Genomic DNA, 22,684 nt, shown 5'->3' with positions numbered 1-22,684 from the left:
GGGTGTCAAATACACATGGCACATATGAAGTTCCAACTAAGGTTAAGTAGCCAAATATCAAAGACTATCTAGTCTAAAAAGAGTATGAAGATATGTTTATGGAATTGTCATGATCACCACCAAAGAGAGCCATTAACTTCTATATTGACTTAATTCTTGAATCTACTTCAGTGTCCAAGACTCTCCACAGAATGAGCACACTATAGATGAAAGAGTAACATAAGTATCTAGAATAATTGTTGAAGAAAGCGTACATATCCTCAAGTGTCCCATTGTGTGATCTGAATGGAAAGTGGCATCCACACTTATTATTCATCCACTTATGGTATTTATCCACCCATGGTATTGTAAGTGGAATCTATCCATGGAATTCATTCACCCATGGTATTTATCCACCCATGGTATTCATCCACATATGGAATTTACCATGGTATTGCAAGTGGCATCCACCCAGGGTAATTACCCATGGTATTGTAAATGACATCTGCCCATGGTATTCATTCACCCATGGTATTTACCTACCCATGGAATTTACCCACGGTATTGTAACTAAAAAAGGTTATAAGTAACAAGTCGCATTTTGTAAAAGGACAGACTATCCACCACAATGTATCTTTTATAGTATTCTATGTTTTAATAAATAAAAAAATTATTTGCGGTTTTGTTTACCTTGTATTCTCCTCTTTTCTTCTGGCACTTCAATTTCTAGATATTGAAGTCCTCCCCCCAATATTGTATTAGTGGTATCAAATTTAGGTTACGGCTCCATGGGAATGAGGGTTTGAAGCATATTTAAGTTTCAAAATTTTACACTAATATTTAGTAAACTTCCTGCAAGTGATAAGACCTCCACAAAGAATTTTAGAAGGTGCAAAATAGCTCATTTGAAATAATTTTATGTTATCCCAAATGGGTTTTTAATGGAATTTGATTCATTTCCCGGTTTGATAGATATGAGCAATAGAAGTTACACATGTCGGAAAGTTGTGCAGCCATCATACCATGAGTTTCTGGAATCATTTTTTCCCTCCACAGGTCATCAAAGTTCAAGTTTCTTATATCAATAGAAATATATATTCAATACCTCAAATGGGTCTTTAACAGAATTTGATTTCATCACCTATAGCAGCAGTTATCAGCAAAGTCGCAACAAGAAGTCTATAATGTGAAAGAAGCCTTTACAACATTTCATTGGATAGCAAAATCTACTAGACAAGCCACCATTATTTTACCAAGTAGACTAACAAGCATCACAATTATGGATCACCCACAAACACAAGGTTATGGGTTAACTGCATAAAACCCTTGCCATCGAAGTCCATTTGCTAGGTCGCACACTATTACTATCAAAATTGGTCATAAGCATCACAGGATATCTCTATCCTCGGATATTTTTTCATCACTGTTATGGGTTAACCACATAAAACCCTTCTCTTTAGTGGCTCTTCATATTCAACAAAGGCTTCTCAGGACGGAACTTCATGCAATGGGGACCATTGGTTCTTAAGGGGGGAGGAATGATCCAAATGGAAAGTGGCATCCACTCATGGTATTCATCCACTTATGGTATTTATCCAGCCATGGTATTGTAAGTGGCATATATCCATGGTATTTATCCACCCTTGGAATTCATCCACATATGTAATTTACCCATGGTATCGTAAGTGGCATCCACCCATGGTATTGTAAGTGAAATCAACCCATGTTATTCATTCACCCATGGTATTTACCCACCCATGGAATTTACCCGTGGCATTGTAACTAAAAAATGTTATAAGTAACAAGTCACATTTTGTAAAAGGACATGTTGTCCACCACAATGTAGCTTTTATAGTTATTCTTTGTTTTAATATAATAATAATAATAAAAGTTTCTTTGTGGTTTTGTTTACTGTGTGTTCTCCTCTTTTCTTTTGGCACTTCAATTTTCTAGATATTGGGGGCATCCCCCCAAGATATGGATCACTAAGTGGTTCTCCAATGCTTTTTGTGAAGAAAAATGATATAACTCTAACATTGTGTATTAATTTCAAACATTTGAATAAGTTTATTGTAAATAGCAAGTACCCTCTAGCAAGGTTTGAGGACCTTTTTGATCAACTGGAAGGAGTAAGGTATCTTCTAAGATTGACCTGAGGTCAAGTTACTATAAAGTGATAATTAGAGAAGAATATACCAACAAGAAAATCATTTAGACAAGTTATGTCCACTATGAATTTGTGGTGGTGCCCTTTTGATTAACAAATGTGACAGTTACTTTTATATGTTTGATGAATGGAGTGTTTAGAAATTAATTGGACAAATTTGTTATTGGCCTCTTGGATGATATTCTTAGCTACTCCAATACAAACTTTAAGGAGGAGCATGAGTAACATCTAAGGATTGTTCTACATGTGTTGGGAGAGCACCAATTATATGCCAAGTTGAGCAAGTGTAATTTCTATCAGAGGAAATTCCATTATTTAGGCTACATTGTCTCCATAGAGGGCATAGCAGTGGAACCAAAGAAGATTGAGCCAATCAAAGGATGAATTAGAACAAAGAACATTTATGAAGTTAGATTATTTATAGGTATAGATAGATATTATAGGAGATTCATTGTAGTTTTCTCCAAGATTACACATCTAATCACTTCATTACAAAATAAGGGAATAAAATTTCAATGGATTACCAAGTGTGAAGAGAGTTCCTATCACTTGAAGGAATTATTAACCAATTCACCTAATTTAAAGGTTACATATCCAAATAAGGATGTTATTATGTGCACGGGCACATGCAAGGAAGGGCTTGGTGCTATTCTTACACCAAATAAGCAAGTGGTATATTATGAGTCAAGGAAGTTGAAATAACATCAGAGAAACTATGCCACTAATCACATGGAGCTTACAACTATTGTTTATGAGTTGAAAATGTGGAGGCATTATCTCATGGGAAAAAAAAATTAGACTGAGAATATACCACGGTGTCTTGGAATACTTGTCTGAGAAATCAACGCTAATGCTAGACAAACTAGACGACTATAATTTCTCGATAAATATGATTGACATCAAGCACATCATTGGAAAATAGAATAAAGTGATTGATGTACTCAACATAAGGGAACATGAAATGCATGATATAGCCATCTATATGTATATTTTATACTTAAAAACAAAACTTTGAAAGTTGTAGCATCAGACGAGCATTATGTGCAAGTTAAAGAAGGGTTACAATAGGGTAATGGGCAATTAAAATTTTAAGTCTAAAAGTTGGAAGAGGATGGAATCCTCTTATACATGAACAAGCTTATGTTCTTAAGTATTAGGAGCTGAGAAATATAATGTTGAAAGAGATGCACAATGTGCCTTACCATGGACATCTAGGGCACCATAAGATAATTACAGTTCTAAGGGGTCAGTAGTTTTGAATTGGAATTAAGAAATATGTGGTAGATTGTATAGTCAAATACATGGAATGTTAGAAGGTAAAAGTTGAGTAAGACAAATAGCAGGATTTCTCTAACCATTTCTCATTCTTTAATGGAAATGGGATGTAGTTACTCTGTATTTCACCATCAAGTTGCCTAGAATAACAAGGTTGTTGATTTTTCCTCAAAACTTTAGCCACAGGTCTATGTCTAATATCATGACCACTAACACACCAAAATGCCACAACACAAGCACTTTGCATAGTGGAAAATGTACAATAGTGAACCATTGTAGTAACAAGACTATTTTTCAAACCAAAATTTCTCACATTACAAACTTTAATGCAACAAACATAGGGCTCCTATACTAGGGATCATGGCCCTTACAATTATCCCTAATATAAGAACAATTAGGGCTTGATGTCAACAACTTATGAATATCAAACTTCCCTTGAACAAAGTACACTTGAATTCCTTGTTGAAGTAGATCTCGACTCAGCCCTTTCGGTCCACATACCTTGAACACCCAACAGGTCCTTTGCCACCTCTATTGCCTCTCATAAGTACTTATGCAACTTTAGAATGCTTGAATCTTAAGCCACCCAAATTTTTATTATCAATCCCTTAACTTCTCCATAGGTGACAGATCTTAGGTTCACAGATCTTCCCTCTATCAGTCATTTTTCTCCACCAAGATGACTTCTCTTAGGGGCTTCAACATCTACCCTCTTATCAACAAGATGCCCACTTTCACTCACTAAACTAGGGCGTCACCCAAATTTCCCTCTAGCACTGATAAGGATGCTCTTATATCATGCTCTTAGGGTCTTCAAATTTTTCCCCCTTGTCATTGATTTGCCTAGTTAAATCATTGAACTAGGGCATCATCAACTAACCCTCACACATAGTCCTCTTTCCTCCTCCAAAGATGACCGACCTAGGGATTCTTGCACAACCTGTTGAGGGCCCCGAAATCGGGTCAACAACAAGGGGGATACCCACCCGGTCGAGAACCTGGTTGGCGGCTCCATGCCCGTTTCGTGTAGCGGGTCCGACTGGGGATGACGGGACCAGCTTCCCGTTCTAAGGGGGTGTGTGTGTAGAAAATGGTGATGTGTGTGTGTGAAAAATGATAGTAGAAAATCTATAATTATTCCTTAACTAATCTAATTCTAAATTCTGAAATGACTTTATACTACTTTAATCTAACAAAAAACAATACATCTAATCTACACTAACCCGGGACAGAATTTTTCCATTTATGCAATCTAGAAAGATTTCACAGAATAACTGGTAATGAAGATTATTCAGCTATTATGAGAATATAAATCAATTAAGATGAACCATCTTGCGTAAGAAGTTAAGCAAAACGGTTGTGAACAGCATATTGCATAATCAGCTATTCATGTATTAAGCACAAATCAATGACTCCATCGTACAAAAGTGCCAAATGGTAGTCCACTCATTCATACGTTAACATATAAATAACATCAGCTGTATATTACTCTAAGAATGCAAGTAGAAACTAGTCAAGAGATAAAAGTACCATTTATGACTGATTTTAAACTTACAGACCTTAAGCAATAATGATCTATTTCTACTTGCTTCTAATGCCTACTAAGAGTACAGAAGTGCAACATCAGTAGCAGGTATTAAAATGCAAACATAAATAAATCTTGATCCGTCCATTCATCAAAAACCCCCTCCGAGGGTGCAAAAGTGCATGTTCTGAGGACAAGTTTTTTGACAAAATTTCGGACCCTTCTCCAATGCAACGAGAAGGGTTAAATACTAGTAACCGACTAATTTTACTTTACACAAATTCAGGGAACGGCTTCAAATGACCGCCCTTTTACTAAAAACAAATTTATTTCTAAAAACTGAATCTAATTTCTAACCGTTTTTGTATCTGCTCCTTAGTGCTGTAAGCAATGCGCTGTTCGCCCTGAAAGAGTCGGTTGGTTGTCCTTTCCTTTTGTTCGAGCTTGAAAATTAGAAACAACAAGCGCTGGCACCTCTTTCTGTTAGATTAGAAGATATTTTCGAAAACCTTTCTCTAGCTGGGTGTATTCGCTGTGTGCACACTTAGTACAATCCAGTTTCTTTTCGAACTGATTTTGCTGTTGCTATTTCGGTTTCCGGTCGTGCGAATGACTCAATCAGTTAGAAGTTGCGCTGTATGGACAATCCCCTGTTTCGAGAACTGTTTCCGTTCTTTGTTCCAGGCTTTTCTGGAGCGTCTTTCTTCTCTTGCGCTTCTTTCTCTGCTTTACCAAGTCTGAGCTTCAGGATCTTTTGTAAACACGCTGCTTTTGTGCGCCTTTGACTCTGAGTCTTGGACAGTCTATTTTCATCAGTGCCTGTTGGGCGATACTCTGGAATCCGCGGTTCTGCCGCATGCGGCATCCAATTGCGGAGGCATCTTCTCTCTGTTGTCTTATTGGCGCTCTTCCCTTCTCCTTAGATGTTTCCTGCATATAGATTTATATAAGTTGCATGTCTTGCAGTTTACGCAAAGAAGAAGGGAAATGACGAAAAGATTGACATGAAAACATTAAATTCTAATGAATGTGAAATTAATGACATTCATCATTTCTTGACTCTTCGATAAATGCGATGCAATCAGTTCTGGATATTCGAGCATGCGGTCATTAATTTCACTTAAGGCGCGCTTTCATTTTTGGATCTACCGTGTATGTCGGAGAATTCTTGCGATGAGTTTTTTCTGCAATTGGTATCACAGTATCGATGGCTGCGACGTTATTAAGTGTTATCGTAGATCGCAGATATCGCAGATCGCTGATATCGCAGATCGCATATTGCTAATATCGCAGATCGCATATCGCTAATATCGCAGATCGCAGCTTTGCATGGTTGCAAATCGCAGATCGCAACATCGCAAGGTTTTCACTTTGTCATTTTGTGCTGCTCGTGTGGCATTGCGACGTGCGACGTCGCATATCGGCCGTCGGCGTTTCTTTAGGTTCTCCTTTTTCAAATGCTCTTAATGCGCGCGATGCGATGGGTTCTCGCGTCGCTCCTTTTTAGTGTATTTATGTGCTTTGGGCAAGCGCTCCTTTTTCCGTTGCGACGTGATATAGCTTTTAGGGAGCTGATACAAAAGAATTTTCAAACAAAAATATTTTTTGGATTTTTGGCTAAGGGTCCCCCTTTGCTTGATGTTATTACTAATATCAAACGAAGAGGGGGGTTGTTGGTGACCACAACAATGGCGATTCACTGTGAAGAACCAGTTATCTCTGCATTTCTATTGACCGTTCACTTCCGAAACAACAAAATTCTTATATGTCTAAATTTTGTTATGAACAGATAGAGTAGACCCCCTCACCTTGTCAACGATACTTTGTCTTAGCCTTTTTTAATCTCAATTGCTTGCTTCCTCAGGCTTTTCTTGCATTCGCACCAAACATTACTTGGTCTTGATTAAAGATAAAATAAGGTCTTCTCTGCGTACTGGCTTAAAAGTATACTCATTTGTCGTAGGTAGAGCCTCTACTGCCCGCAAGCGTCCATAGCCTCGACAGGGTTACCATGTTATCCAGCAATGATCCTTTTTCCTGCTTGAGGTTATTCGCAACATTCCAGAGAAAAATCCTTTTTGACACACTTTTCCTTTTTTAATTCTCTAAAGAACAATGTCTTGGTTTGGTGGCCAAATTATGACACAGTAATTCACTTGATTTACACTTTTGCTGAACAAGTCGGCTCGTGATGAGACCTCTTGTCTTTTGATTGCAACAATCTTAAGTCGTTGCCCTGTTTTGATAGACAGTATTGGCAAAGTCAGCAAGTTATAATATCTGCGATCATGATAAGCCGGCTCGTGATGAGACCTCTTATTCTTTGAGATATAGTGTTTTGCTTGGATTATTTCTCTGAATGCTGCAATTCCCTTTTAGCAGGGAGGAAGTCATTGTTTTTCCTTAAGAAAGCTCTGGACGACAATAATAGAGTTTTTGAAAACAACAGTTTTGCAGAGAGTACTTATTTTATTATTGATGATTCCTTTCATGGTGCTGATACAAAACAATTTTTTCACCAAACGTTGCTTTCGTCAAAGTTCTTTGAGGTTGAAACTAATATCGTAATCAAGGTGAAGTTAACTCTATTTGTTAATAATAAAATTCAGATTTTTCAAAAATTTTGCTATTTGTACAAGCGAAATCAAAATCTGATAGAGAATTTGGCGTGCTCTTTTCATGAATCCTTTTCACATGATCATCTACAACGGGTGTTATTCAAAAAAAAGAGAAAAACAAAACAGAACAAAATATAAAAAACTAAATCTATCCTACAAAAATTAGAAAAATTTCTCTTCTATGGAAAATATAATTTAAGAATCAATCCATTGACAGGTAAAGAATCTCTCCTACCTGCCAGATCCTACAACACGAATGTGGACGGGCCTACGACTTCTACAATCTGAAAAGGGCCAAGCCACAGCTTCTGGAATTTCGTATGTTTGCCCTTTTCTTCATGTGCCTTATCCCATTTCAAAACTAAATCACCCATCTAAAAGTTTTTCCTGGTTATGATGCTTGAGTCAAAAGAAGATTTTATTAGCGCTTGGTGATGTGCATGGGTTTTCCTAGCTTGTTCTCTTTGTTCTTCTAGTTTGATTATTTCCATTTGTCTTAATTGTAATGAGGAAGCAGGTACTTCGTCGATGTACTGTACTAAAGACAAAGAGGGAATGACTAAGTGAGTCGGAAGAACCACTTCCCACCCGTAAACTAAATTAAAGGGAGAAGTGCCGATCGAAGCTTTCTTTGTGATTCTATCAGCCCATAAAGCATTTACCAGCGCTTTGTGCCAATTCTTTTGGTTTTGGTCAACTGTTCTTTTGATAATTCTGATTAGGTTCTTGTTTGTTGATTCAGCCAATACATTACCTTGCAGGTAGTAGTTGGCAGAATATTTCAGTTTGAACCCTCTTTTGAGCGCAAACTCAGTCATAGCATTTCCAGAAAAATATGAAGCGTTATCAAACATTAAGGCCGTTGGCAATCCAAACCTAGTTATGATAAATTGGTCTATGAATTCAATAATGTTTTCAGAATGACCTGTCTTGAGAGGAACTGCTTCTACCCATTTTGTAAAATAATCAGTTGCCGTAAGGATATACTTATGCTGCTTAGAAGAGTGAGGAACGATCTCACCTATTATGTCCAAGCCCCATTGACTGAATGGTTGGTCGATGTTGACCGGCTGTAGCGGCATGGACGCTTTCCTTTGTTTTCCTGCAGCAGTCTGGCAGACTTGGCATTTCCTTACGTGATTGTATGAGTCTTTGAACAGCGTGGGCCAATAATATCCTGCACGCAAGATTTTGTGTGCAGTCGCATCTCCGGCATAGTGTCCACCTGCTGGTCCGTCATGGAGTTCCTGCAAAACCTTTTCGGCTTCAGTTTTCTCAAGACACCTAAGAAGTACAGAATCATAATTCCTTTTAAACAGGACATCATTTATGAGCTGGTATTGCTTAGCTTTTAATCTCAGAGCTCTTTTCTTGGTATGATCCAGACGTGATGGAGCATACCCGTTCTTAAGAAAATAAATGGTGTCAGCATATAATGATTCTGAGTCGTTTAGGCTTACCTCATACGCGTGTATCTCTTCAGACGAGTTCTCGGGGATTTGCGATGCTCCAGCTAACATCTTGCAGAAGCCTTGGCCTCTTACGATGTGTGCCGGTTTGATCTCAAGGTCGTATTCTTGTAAGGCGGTGATCCAATTAGCTCTTTTCTCACCCACATCCTTCTATATCAGGAGGTTTCTTACCGCTGGAAACGGTGCTATGACTTTGGTATGGGCTTTTAGCAAGAAAGGTCTGAAATATTTGATTACTTTGAAAACGGCATATGCCTGTTTCTCGACGTCAGAATAATTGAGTTCAGCACCTTGCAAGTTCGAGCTAAAGAATGCGATTGGGGCCTCTACCTTTTCGTGATTTGCTTGAGTTAAAATCGCAGCATAAGATCTTTCTGAGGCAAACGTGTATAAGATGAAAGGTTCTGAAAAATTTGGGGTAGCCAAAGATGGAGCGTTGATGATGGCTTGTTTGATTAAGTTGAATGCTTCGTGCTCGTCTAGACCCCATTTGAAATTTGAATTCTTTTTTATCATATTTTGTAAGGGTGAAATAATACGTGAAAAATCTGGGACAAATATTTTGACAAAATTGATATGTCCAAGGAAGGATTGCATGGCTTTCTTGTTATGAGGTATGGATATTTCGGAAATTTCCTTGATTCTGTCGGGTTCTATGTGAATACCAGATTTAGATACTATGAATCCAAGCAATTTCCCTTCGCTTAATGCAAAGAAAGATTTCTTTGGATTGAGCGAAATCCCATACCTCAAGCATCTTTGAAAGATTTGCTTCAAATCTTGGAGATGGTTGTTTCGTTTTCTGGAGTACACTGTTATATCATCCAGATAAATCACTACTGATTTATTGACCAATCCTTTAAACGCGATGTCCATGGCTCTCTGAAAGGTAGCTCTGGAGTTGATCAGACCAAATGGCATCTTCCGATATGCATAAGTGCCCCATTTGGTTCGGAACGTAGTCTTTAACTGATCATCGGGGTGCACCAATACTTGATTGTATCCTGAAAATCCATCCAGGGATGACATTAATTCTGAGCCTGCTACTGCCTGTAGAATTTGCTCCATAGGTGGGAGGGGAAAGTTATCTTTCTCACAGGCTTTGTTGAGATTTCGGAAGTCGATACAGATTCTAATGTCTCCGTTTTTCTTCCTAACGGGCACCATATTGGATACCCATTTGGAATGCCTAACGGGGAAGATTATCCTGGCTCTCAACAACTTATTAAGCTCGGTTTTTATCTGGTTTTCTAGGATAGGGTGTATTTTCCTGAGCTTCTGCTGGACAGGTTTCTCGTTGTCAGTCATAGGGATAACATGTTGAATGATGGAAGTGTTGTAAGTCTTCAGCTCATCGTAGTTCCAGGAAAAAACGTTTTTGTACTGTCTCAGAAGGCGGATATATGCTGATTTTTCTTCAGGGGCTAAGCCCTGGCCTAGATTAACGTTTTGCGGCTTTTCGTCGGTTCCTAGGTTGACTAATTCATAGTTCAGAGTTGAACTATAAAGCTTGGCATTAGCCAACCTTTTGAACCGACTTTTCAAGTCATATAAGTCTTCTAATTTGACCACCGATTTGGGTATAGCATTATCAGTGCTACTTTGTTGTATCTGGTGATCATGACAGTCTTCGTCAATTATCTGGTTTGTGTAGGATCCTTCAGAGGTGAGGAAACTTACGATGTCTGGGTCGTCGTTGAACACTCTCCAGTTGGTGATATTGTCAGGAATGGAAGGTTTAAAAATTAATTCTATTGAAAACCTATCAGGACTAAAATCTTCGGAAGGGATAAGTCGAGAGGCTACGTTAGCTAACAGGTCTGCGCTTGCGTTTTGAATTCTTGGAATTGACGAGATGTTAAATGCTATGAAATGTGCAGTGAGATCTTGCACTAACGATTGATAATGCTTTAAATGACTAGACAGGCAATGTATGGTGTTACGTACCTGTTTTACGACGATCTCAGAATCTCCAAAGACTTGAAGATACTTAACATTCAATCTGATTGCTTTGTATAGGCCTTGAACCAAGGCTTCGTACTCCACTGTGTTGTTCGTGCAATCGAACTCAAGTTTGCATGTGAGCATAATCTTGTTCCCGTCTGGGTTGATCAGAACGCATCCTGCTCCTACCCCCTCGTTGGATTTAGATCCGTCAAAATATAATTTCCAAAATAAAGAACTATTTACAGAATTATCTAAAAAACTAAAACATTTTGAGTCATCAGTTTGGGAGAAATTTTCAACTTGGGATAAAACTGAATTCTCTAAGTATGGTGAAATATGAGCACTGAAATTGCCTAGGAAAGAATCTATTGCGTAATTGCCTACAATGCTGCTATTGTATGTGATGGCTTCATTTTCTCCTTCTAGCTCTGTCACTATGTATTTTTGGTGCAACTCTCGTTCAACCTTTATCTGATTTGGTTTACCATTGTATGGTAACCACATGTGCGACCAGTCGGTTGAGAAATATCCGTGGAGTTTCTCTGACCAATCCCTGCTAAGAATCAAGCCATAAAACTCAGGGATATCGGCTACCAGGATGTCGATAACCTGACACACTTTTGGGTTAGTCGACAATCTTATGGTCACCTGATTAAGTTCACCAATCACTTCGACCTGGGATCGATCAAGTTGAACTATACGTACTGCAGATTTTTGAGGTTGCACATTCAATTTGGCACATATTGACCTGGGTAAAATATTCGTTGAAGCACCAGAATCGACCAAGCAATTGTGCACGTTTTTGTTGAAGATTTCATATGTGAGCAGAAAAGGAGGAGTATGAGACCTTGATCTTCCTCCAATCAAGGCGATGTCATTTGGATCAATTTTATTTATCGTATTGGTTGGAGGTCTTCCCAGATTGTGGGAAGCCACAGCTGTAGGTAAAGATGTAGTAGGCACAGCATGTAATTCTTTCATCATGATTTTCTGCTGGTGTTTCAGTTTACTCAATTCATACAGAGTGATATTAGCCCTAGTCTTCTTCATGTCATCAATGATGTTATAATCCATTTCATCCGACACTATTAGTGTTCTTGATGGAGGTGCTTGTTCAGATTGGACTGGGCTAAACTGGGTCGCTTTAGCAGTTGTCTTTTTGGTTACGACCCTTTCTTTTGTTGCAGGGCTTGCGCCCTTTTGTTTTGGGGTAGTTTGGGGAGGATCAAGCTGATTTTTACTTCTCGTGCTAACAGGAAATGCTTCTTGATCCTCTTCCTGTGGGAGGATGAAATCCCACATTCCTTGAAGTTCTACAACTTCTTCCTCGTCGGTCTGCCCTTCAGTGGTATTCTCTTCTTCTTCGTCTTCTTCAGACTCAACGTTTGAGACAACACTGGGTGGTTTTATGTCCATGGGAGGATTTCTTTTAAAAGTCCTAAAGGGCTTTTTCGAAGAAGTCTCTGCTACTTGTTTCTTGATATCGACCATCTCATTGGACATGGCTTTCAACACTTTTTGTAACCCTTCCAAATCGAAAGGATCTTTCGTTTGCTTCTTCTTGGTGTCTTCTTTGAAAGAGATCTTCTTTGATTTGCGTTCTTCTATAGCAGATCTCTTTTCTAGGGCTACCACGCATCTTTCCACTGCTAACGCTTCTGTCAAGTTGTCAACTAATGTGGTCTTGTTTGCCCTATCTACGAAGATAGCCAAGTTTGGAGGTAAAGCCGTGATGTACCATTCACATCTTACTTCCTCGCTGGGTTGTGAAGCAGCGGGGATTTTGTTGAGGATCTTATTGAACCGTAAGTTAAAGTCTTTAATGGGTTCTCTAGCCTCAGCCTTAAGATTAGATAGGTCATTAATCAATGTCGCCGTAGATCGGTCATCACCAAACTTAGTGAGGAACTGAATTTGAAAAATGTCCCAGCTTGTGATGGATCCGGAAGGTAACGAAAAGTACCGTGACCCGGTCGTTCCTTGCATTGTATAAGGGAAGAGCCGGACAACAGCGTCTTCGTTAGTAACTCCGTTGAGATTAACAGAAAGCATGAAATTATTGATATGTTCTTCGGCTAGCATACCTGCTTCTGGGTTGAATTTAGGTAGCCACTTCTCTGGATGGGCCGGTATAGGGCTCAGGGGTGGAGGCATTAAAACCGCCCCAGGATTGTTCCATGGAGACTGGGCCATCGTGGAATGGCTAGCTAATGGAAGTGCAGAAACTGACCCCTGATGCTGAGAAGGTGAAGAAATCAGGATCTTTGATGTTCGAAGAGGAAGGTTTGTGGAAGACGGGTGAGTGAGTTGGAATGGAAAAGTGGGTGGTTGACTTCGCGGTGAGGGAGTTGATATGGACGAAGTGGATGAGAGAGTCTCTCTGTCAGACTCTTGAGGTGTTTTCCTTGCCCTTTTTCTGGTAGGAAGAGGGAGTTCACTTGGTTGTATGCCAAATTTTTCACTCTTTAATCTGGTAAGGGGATGAGCAGGGTTGTACTGCGAAGTCACACTGCTTTTAGATTTATCAGACTTATGGTTAAAAATGGAGAATCCCTGAAGTTTACGAATCAAAGTTTGAATTTCAGGGGGTTCAATAATATATAGGTCTGATATATTCGAATATGTAGTAGTGGTGGATACTCGAATGACTTCAAATTCTGGGTTTAACCGTGTTGGAGAAGTCAAGGGAGTTGATGAGGGTGTATTACTCTCAGAATGGTATTTGGATATTGCTTTAGGTGCCATTCATAGTTCGTGCCCTCCTTCTAGCGCCAAATATGTTGAGGGCCCCAAAATCGGGTCAACAACAAGGGGGATACCCACCCGGTTGGGAACCTGGTTGGCGGCTCCATGCCCGTTTGGTGTAGCGGGTCCGACTGGGGATGACGGGACCAGCTTCCCGTTCTAAGGGGTGTGTGTGTGTGTAGAAAATGGTGATGTGTGTGTGTGAAAAATGATAGTAGAAAATCTGTAATTATTCCTTAACTAATCTAATTCTAAATTCTGAAATGACTTTATACTACTTTAATCTAACAAAAAACAATACATCTAATCTACACTAACCCGGGACAGAATTTTTCCATTTATGCAATCTAGAAAGATTTCACAGAATAACTGGTAATGAAGATTATTCAGCTATTATGAGAATATAAATCAATTAAGATGAACCATCTTGCGTAAGAAGTTAAGCAAAACGGTTGTGAACAGCATATTGCATAATCAGCTATTCATGTATTAAGCACAAATCAATGACTCCACCGTACAAAAGTGCCAAATGGTAGTCCACTCATTCATACGTTAACATATAAATAACATCAGTTGTATATTACTCTAAGAATGCAAGCAGAAACTAGTCAAGAGATAAAAGTACCATTTATGACTGATTTTAAACTTACAAACCTTAAGCAATAATGATCTATTTCTACTTGCTTCTAATGCCTACTAAGAGTACAGAAGTGCAACATCAGTAGCAGGTATTAAAATGCAAACATAAATAAATCTTGATCCGTCCATTCATCAAAAACCCCCTCCAAGGGTGCAAAAGTGCATGTTCTGAGGACAAGTTTTTTGACAAAATTTCGGACCCTTCTCCAATGCAACGAGAAGGGTTAAATACTAGTAACCGACTAATTTTACTTTACACAAATTCAGGGAACGGCTTCAAATGACCGCCCTTTTACTAAAAACAAATTTATTTCTAAAAACTGAATCTAATTTCTAACCGTTTCTGTATCTGCTCCTTAGTGTTGTAAGCAATGCGCTGTTCGCCCTGAAAGAGTCGGCTGGTTGTCCTTTCCTTTTGTTCGAGCTTGAAAATTAGAAACAACAAGCGCTGGCACCTCTTTCTGTTAGATTAGAAGATATTTTCGAAAACCTTTCTCTAGCTGGGTGTATTCGCTGTGTGCACACTTAGTACAATCCAGTTTCTTTTCGAACTGATTTTGCTGTTGCTATTTCGGTTTCCGGTCGTGCGAATGACTCAATGAGTTAGAAGTTGCGCTGTATGGACAATCCCCTGTTTTGAGAACTGTTTCCGTTCTTTGTTCCAGGCTTTTCTGGAGCGTCTTTCTTCTCTTGCGCTTCTTTCTCTGCTTTACCAAGTCTGAGCTTCAGGATCTTTTGTAAACACGCTGCTTTTGTGCGCCTTTGACTCTGAGTCTTGGACAGTCTATTTTCATCAATTCCTGTTGGGCGATACTCTGGAATCCGCGGTTCTGTCGCATGCGGCATCCAATTGCGGAGGCATCTTCTCTCTGTTGTCTTATTGGCGCTCTTCCCTTCTCCTTAGATGTTTCCTACATATAGATTTATATAAGTTGCATGTCTTGCAGTTTACGCAAAGAAGAAGGGAAATGACGAAAAGATTGACATGAAAGCATTAAATTCTAATGAATGCGAAATTAATGACATTCATCATTTCTTGACTCTTCGATAAATGCGATGCAATCAGTTCTGGATATTCGAGCATGCGGTCATTAATTTCACTTAAGGCGCGCTTTCATTTTTGGATCTACCGTGTATGTCGGAGAATTCTTGCGATGAGTTTTTTCTGCGATTGGTATCACAGTATCGATGGCTGCGACGTTATTAAGTGTTATCGTAGATCGCAGATATCGCAGATCGCAGATCGCTGATATCGCAGATCGCATATCGCTAATATCGCAGATCGCATATCGCTAATATCGCAGATCGCAGCTTTGCATGGTCGCAGATCACAGATCGCAACATCGCAAGGTTTTCACTTTGTCATTTTGTGCTGCTCGTGTGGCATTGCGACGTGCGACGTCGCATATCGGCCGTCAGCGTTTCTTTAGGTTCTCCTTTTTCAAACGCTCTTAATGCGCGTGATGCGATGGGTTCTCGCGTCGCTCCTTTTTAGTGTATTTATGCGCTTTGGGCAAGCGCTCTTTTTTCCGTTGTGACGTGATATAGCTTTTAGGGAGCTGATACAAAAGAATTTTCAAACAAAAATATTTTTTGGATTTTTGGCTAAGGGTCCCCCTTTGCTTGATGTTATTACTAATATCAAACGAAGAGGGGGGTTGTTGGTGACCACAACACAACCCAAACAATAATGGATCATCTCTTGGTTCATTGTACTTAGGGCATATACCAAACTTCCCTCTTAACAATGACAAGGCTACTCCTTATTCACTGTACTAGGGCACACATCAACCAACCCTTTTATATAACTTATTTTTTCTCCAATGAAGATAGAACTTAGGGAATTAAACCAGCCCACTCATAGCCTCCTTGCTCCACCAAGAATGAAATACTTAGGGCTTATAAGGACAACCCACACAACAATGCCTTGCCACGTAAAATCACAACAACTAAGGCTCATTTCCAACCCATACAACAGTGACTTTATCACTCCAAAACACAGTCTCTAGGGCATACATAAATTGTTTTCCAAAACCTTTGGAACATCCCTACCACCATAGCAATTCATCAACTTAAGGAGACACAAACTTACCTCCTCTGAAACTTTGGCACAATTCCAAGAATCCATGTTTATGGTCATAATATTTTACTAAATATTTTGGCCTAATTCATAATCTTTGCGACCCCCATCCTAGGGTTTCCTCGGTCAGTAAAATTTTGTGTTTTTCTTCCCTTTCTATCCCTTAACTCCTAGCACAACAACCTAAAGGAACTCAGACCTCACACTAGGTTCCTCACAGGCCTTTTTGGCCCTCATTCCTAGCTAGCTAAGGGTCTTATCCCTCCTTGTTACAGCAGATATAACTCAACCTAAAGCTTAAATAAAAATGCAGACTTCTTGCCCATAGCCACACTCAGATTTTCAGTAAGCTTCCTTCCTTTGACTTGTGCCAAAACATGAGACAAAACATCACGTAACACATCCTTCTTCTCATATCCAACTTGGCCCCTAAGGTCGGAAGCTACTTGGATTTCCTTCTTGATGAATTGCACTTGTGGTGTGTGAGGAATGAACTCAACCTTGTCTTCTATTTATAGTGTTCATATTGGTGTTCATTAGTCACCAAGAGTCACACTATATCATTAAACCTGACTTAAGCATCCTTGCTTAAACACCATTAACTCATAACACAAAATTTATTTGATCAGTTAAATTCCACATCATTGAAGCCTTAGATTCCCCTTATCCCTTCAAGGGTGCCCCACATGCTCTCAATGAATAAAATATCATTTTCTTCACTTGGTCTTGTTCCCACAACTTTTGGTACAAAACGCACTGCGTGGGTACACTGCCCATAAACCACTTTTGTGGATCAAATCCTCACAAACCTAGTACCCCTGGGGGTTTTGGGAGTACCTCCCAAGATAGACAAATCAACAAAGGTAGCATGATTCCATCATGGTTATGATGGACAAGTTTATGAATGTTGCACATTATTTTCCATTCAAGATGACTCATGAGGAAACCAAAATTACAGAGATTTGTATAATGGAAATTGCCATGCTAGATGGTGTTCCTAAAATAATATTGTTCAACAAAGATTCCAAGTTCACTTCAAATTTTTAGAAAGTCTTGTTTAAAGGATTGAGGACCAATCTAAATTTCAATATACTATATCATCTAGGTTGGATGGATAGACAAAAAGGATCAACCAAATAATTGAAGATGTGCTAAGAATGTAGGTAATGGATAAACCTTCCAAGTGGTAAGACTTTAATCTGGTTGAGTTTTCTTATGACAATGGGTATCAAAAATCATTGAATATGAGCCTATATAAATCCTTGTATGGTATAAAATGTGATGTGCCAATAAGTTAGGATAAACCCAACAAACATAATCATTATTTTGCAAGAACTACTAAGGGAAATGAAAGAGCATATGGTAAAGATAAAATATAATTTAAAGGATACACTGAATAGGCATAAGAGCTACACCAACAAACGAAGAACATGTAAGTAATTTAGAGTGAGCAAGCATATGTTTCTAAAAGTAAAGGCTAAACAGAAGTCATTAAGATTGGGGAGTTTCCCAAAACTAGTAGTGAAATATTATAGGACATTTTGAAATTTTGTAGAGGACATGCCTTGTAGCCTAGTTTCATGTGTTGTTATTAAAGAAGAATTTTGTTGATCCTAACCACATGATTGATTTGACTGTTATCTAGGTGGAGTATGAAGGGTGGTTTCAGTTGGAACCGGTGCACATCTTGGACCATAAAGTAAGATTGCTAATCCTAGTAAAGGTCTAGTGGACTTGCTATGGTCCTAAAGACACCAGGTGGGAGCATAAGGAGCCCATGTGGGATGAGTACCCACAAGTTTTACAAAATTTGAAGGAATATAAATGTATGTCTTATAATAATGATCATAGTGAGAGGGGGGTGAATCAGTGTAGCAAACAATTATACCAAATTAAACAATTTTACAATTTTATCATAACTAAGAACACGATAGAGCATCAATAAACATCATCATCACATCAACACATAAAGTCACAAGATGTACATGGAAACCCTTGCAGGAGAAAACCACAAATATTTTATCGACTTCAATCTTTGATTACATCAGTTTTTAGGCACCAACCCCAAAAATAAATTTCGAGGCACCAACTTACTAGAGGCACCAACCTATTGTAGGCTTTAACCTGATCGAGGCACCAACCTTGAAAATATGTATGAACCAACTTGCAATAGGCTCTAACCTGATTGTGGCACTAACCTTGGAAATATGCAAGAACCAACTTTTTGCAGTCTCCCACCTAATTGAGGCACTAGCCTCAATGGAGGCACCCACCTTCTTCTCCAAACTGTAGTGGACCACTTTTTACAATCTTTCAAACTGGACCCACAAGTTCAACACAATACAACTCTTCCAAAACTGAACATATCAACACAGCTCCAACAAATTCTTGAAATATCAATAGTGACTCATTATTCATTTATTATATCAACATTAAACCTACTCATAGGGGCCATAACATTTTGACAACAATGAAATAAATGCATATTCTTGTCCTAAAAAACTTGTCTTCATGACTTTTCATGTCCCCTTTCAGATCACAAGAAAATTCTAGCCATTCCCCCCTTTTTTTAAAATCAAATTGGCCCTCAAATTAACCCATAAAACATTCTAAAAATTAATCATTCTACAAAATGCTCCTTTCTGGCACGTATTCTACAAATTCCACTTCTTTAGTCTGTCACAAATTTTGACAGAATGAGCTCCTAAGAGCAAAAATAAATTTCAGCAATCCCGATCGAATTTTAACCCATGACCTCTCCTGAACTAATCAGAGTCAATACCAATTCGGCTACGGTGTCAATTGTTTATGGAAAACATCAGGAATATGTTTATCACACCATTCATTCATGACAAATTCAATTCCACCTTTGGGCCTAACAACAAAGTGACACCACACTAATAAAACAAAAAGGTATGTCTTTGAGCTTAACCATATGTCGTATATGTCTTAGACCAAACTTGAACTTTAAAAGAACCAAATAGGCTTAACCACTAAGCCATGTCATGTGTGTCTTATACTAAACAGGGTTGAGTATGCCTTCGGGCCTATGCCAAGAGCCATCTTGTGGACATAACCAATACACCTTCGGGCTGAGCCAAGAGCTACTTTGTAATCAAAATAAATATGCCTTTGGGATTACCATGTATTAAACATAATCAATAAACCTTCAGGCTTCATCATATTTGTCTCAACACAACCGTAACCAATCCGCCTTCAAGATTTAACATACAAAATAAAAACCAAAATTTCTTTAGCCTTCATGATATAAATCTTGGCACAACAAGGACCAATATGCTTTTGGGATTTTTTATACATGTATCGAAACAAATAGAACCAATACGCCTTCATATTTATTATATATATCCTGGAATCAGCACACCTTTGGACTTTACCATGAGTTACACCAAGTTTGTCTCAGACTAAACTGAGCCTTCAGGCCTCACCATGCATTATAAACTAAACAAATTGATACACCTTCAGGCTTCACCATGCATCGTAAACCAAACATATTGATACACCTTCAGGATTTACCATTATTTATGTCATGTTTGTCTCAAAGAAAATAGAGCCTTTGGGCCTCACCATTCATTGTAAACTAAATATATTGATATGCCTTCAGGCTTCATCATGCACTATAAACCAAATAGATTTATAAACCTTTGGGCTCCACCATACACTGGCTTCACCATGCAATGCAAACCAAACAAGTTGATGTGCCTTCAAGTTTCACCATGCACTACAAACCAAACAGATTGATTGATGATTTAATTCACACTCCTTTGCATAGCACTGACACACATATATATGTGTGGATGCCCCCGGGCAAGGTAGGAGCTAACTTAAATTTGAAACTCGGGCCGACACAAGCTTGAATTTTGGCGTTGGCGTAGAACCTTCCATGTGACCTTATTTAGCACCTAAACTATGACCATGGTAGCCCCTAGGGATTTCCCAGTCCTCCATATGACCATGCCATGTGACCTAGTCCTTATGGGTCCATGGTACATCCGATGCTTATGTCATTATGACATCATCATGCCACATGGCACTCTCTAAGTGGTGCCACATGTCACTCATATTTGGCATATTTACCATCTCAAATCATTGACTATACATGGCATGTGGCACGCTACCAAGTTGTTATTTCATCTATCATACTAACACATCATTGTCCACGTCATTAGTTTGTGTTGCCACCTGGCACCAATACTCTACTACCACATCATCATCCATGTTTGTATGTGTTACCACTTGGTGTTGCCACATCATCACCCTCCTACATCATCAATCCAAGAGTCCTACCACTAAAGGGTCCATGTGTCAAAAGGACTACTTGTAACTTGCAACGTGTCATGTTCTTATTGGTCCAACATGGTAGAGGATGGAGAGCATGGGGGGTATGACCTCTATTAACATCATGCATGTTTTTCTTCATCCACCATTCATAACGTCCACAATTGTTAGATCTAACTTGAGATGCATGATGTTCAACCTTGTTAAGCAATGTGCATGTCTACATGCCAACTACCATTGATTTCTCTTAAATACATGGATTTGATTTGAAGATGCATGATGTTTAACCTTGTTAAATAGTGTGCATGTCTACATGCCAACTACCATTGATTTCTCTTAAATACATGGATTCGATTTGAAGATGCATGACTATTAACAAATTTGGTGTTTTTGCCATTTTTTCCACTGTCACCTTCAAACTAGATTATCTTCTTATCTGAAAGGAGTTTGACCAAATGTGATATACCATTGGAAAGGTATCGGAGAGGACTATCCAACCATACCATCTATATATTCATTTGAACATCATAAATTCAACAAAAACTCAATAATCTTTAAGCCACTTTGTCATCATTTGATGTGATATTTCAAGGAATTAAACTATCATGATAACATTATACTCAACAATCTCCTTCCTTTGACATACTCTTTGACATTAATGACATTGGTTCTCATTAATGAAAAAACTATGTCCAACAATCCCCCCCTTTTTCATTTATGGAAATACCACCATACATTGATGGTCATTGATGGCAATAAACTAAACTCCCCTTCTCACCCTGTTGGTCCAAAGTTTGATTTCTACCTTCTCTTCTCAATGAATTGCACTCCATGTATCAAGTTGCTAATTCAAAATCTACTTTCTCTTTCAATGTCTAATTTCTCTCCCCCTTTGACATCAATGGCAAAGGGACCTGTTGAAGATGGTTTCTTATGTGGTGATTGTTGAAGAATGTGTAACTAGGTTTGGTCCTCATTAGTATGAAATGTATTCTTGTATATATAAAATGAAAAAGAAAAATTATTATTATTATTGTGTTGAGGCCTCAAAAATCGTTGCTTCAACACAGGGGGAAAACCATCGTTGCTTCAACACAGGGGGAAAACCACCCAGTTCGGACCTTAAGACATCTCTTTTTCCGTTTAGGTAGAAGCTCCGACTAGATTGTATGGGACCAGTTTCCTAATGAAAGGTGATTGAATGAGTGTTTAATGCTTATAGTGACGTGAAATATATGGATTTTCAGTAATGAATTAAATGGAAAAATATATGCATTAATCTACTCTATAACCCGGGATTGTTTAACTTTTATCTAGATGCGATCTATAATGATTTTCCTTAGAAAATAACAATATAGATTGCTCAAACACTAAAGGAAATGAAACTATGTCAAGATTATTAGTCTGATTAAATAGTTAATCAAAATAATGTGTAAACTCATAGCTCATTTAGAATATCAAAGCAAATTGCTTAACATGTATAAAAATATCAATGGCAACATGATCAGTAGTGAATACATGTAACATTGTTCATTAAATATCAAGTAATAAGCTATCTGAAAAGATAAATTTACAATTTACTCGTGAACAAAATAGAGGTACAAAGATAAAAATACCAAATGTACTTTGCTCAGCTCATAAAAGGAATAGCAACAATTTATTCCTTCCCACAAAGATGATTCCAGGAGTATAGTAATGCAACTTCTCAAAATTCTTTATGAAAATTCCTAAACAATGTTCTAGTCGTTCTATTGAGAAAAGGATGAAAGTACAGTAGTGTGAGCTTTAGTAAGCCTTTCTTCATAAAATTCAGGACCTTTATTTCATGCAAAAAGTAAGCTTAATAGCATAAAACAATTGAATCTATTGTACAAAGTGTTGAGGGCATTTAAACAAATCCCTTCAACAACACTTAAAGGAAAACAATTTATGGTAGAAATT

Source organism: Pinus tabuliformis, chromosome 9 (genome assembly GCF_031772625.1).
Source record: "Pinus tabuliformis cultivar Carrire ecotype Pingquan chromosome 9, CPIR1, whole genome shotgun sequence".
Taxonomy (NCBI): Eukaryota; Viridiplantae; Streptophyta; class Pinopsida; order Pinales; family Pinaceae; genus Pinus; species Pinus tabuliformis.
Note: the sequence above shows the minus strand (reverse complement) of the source record.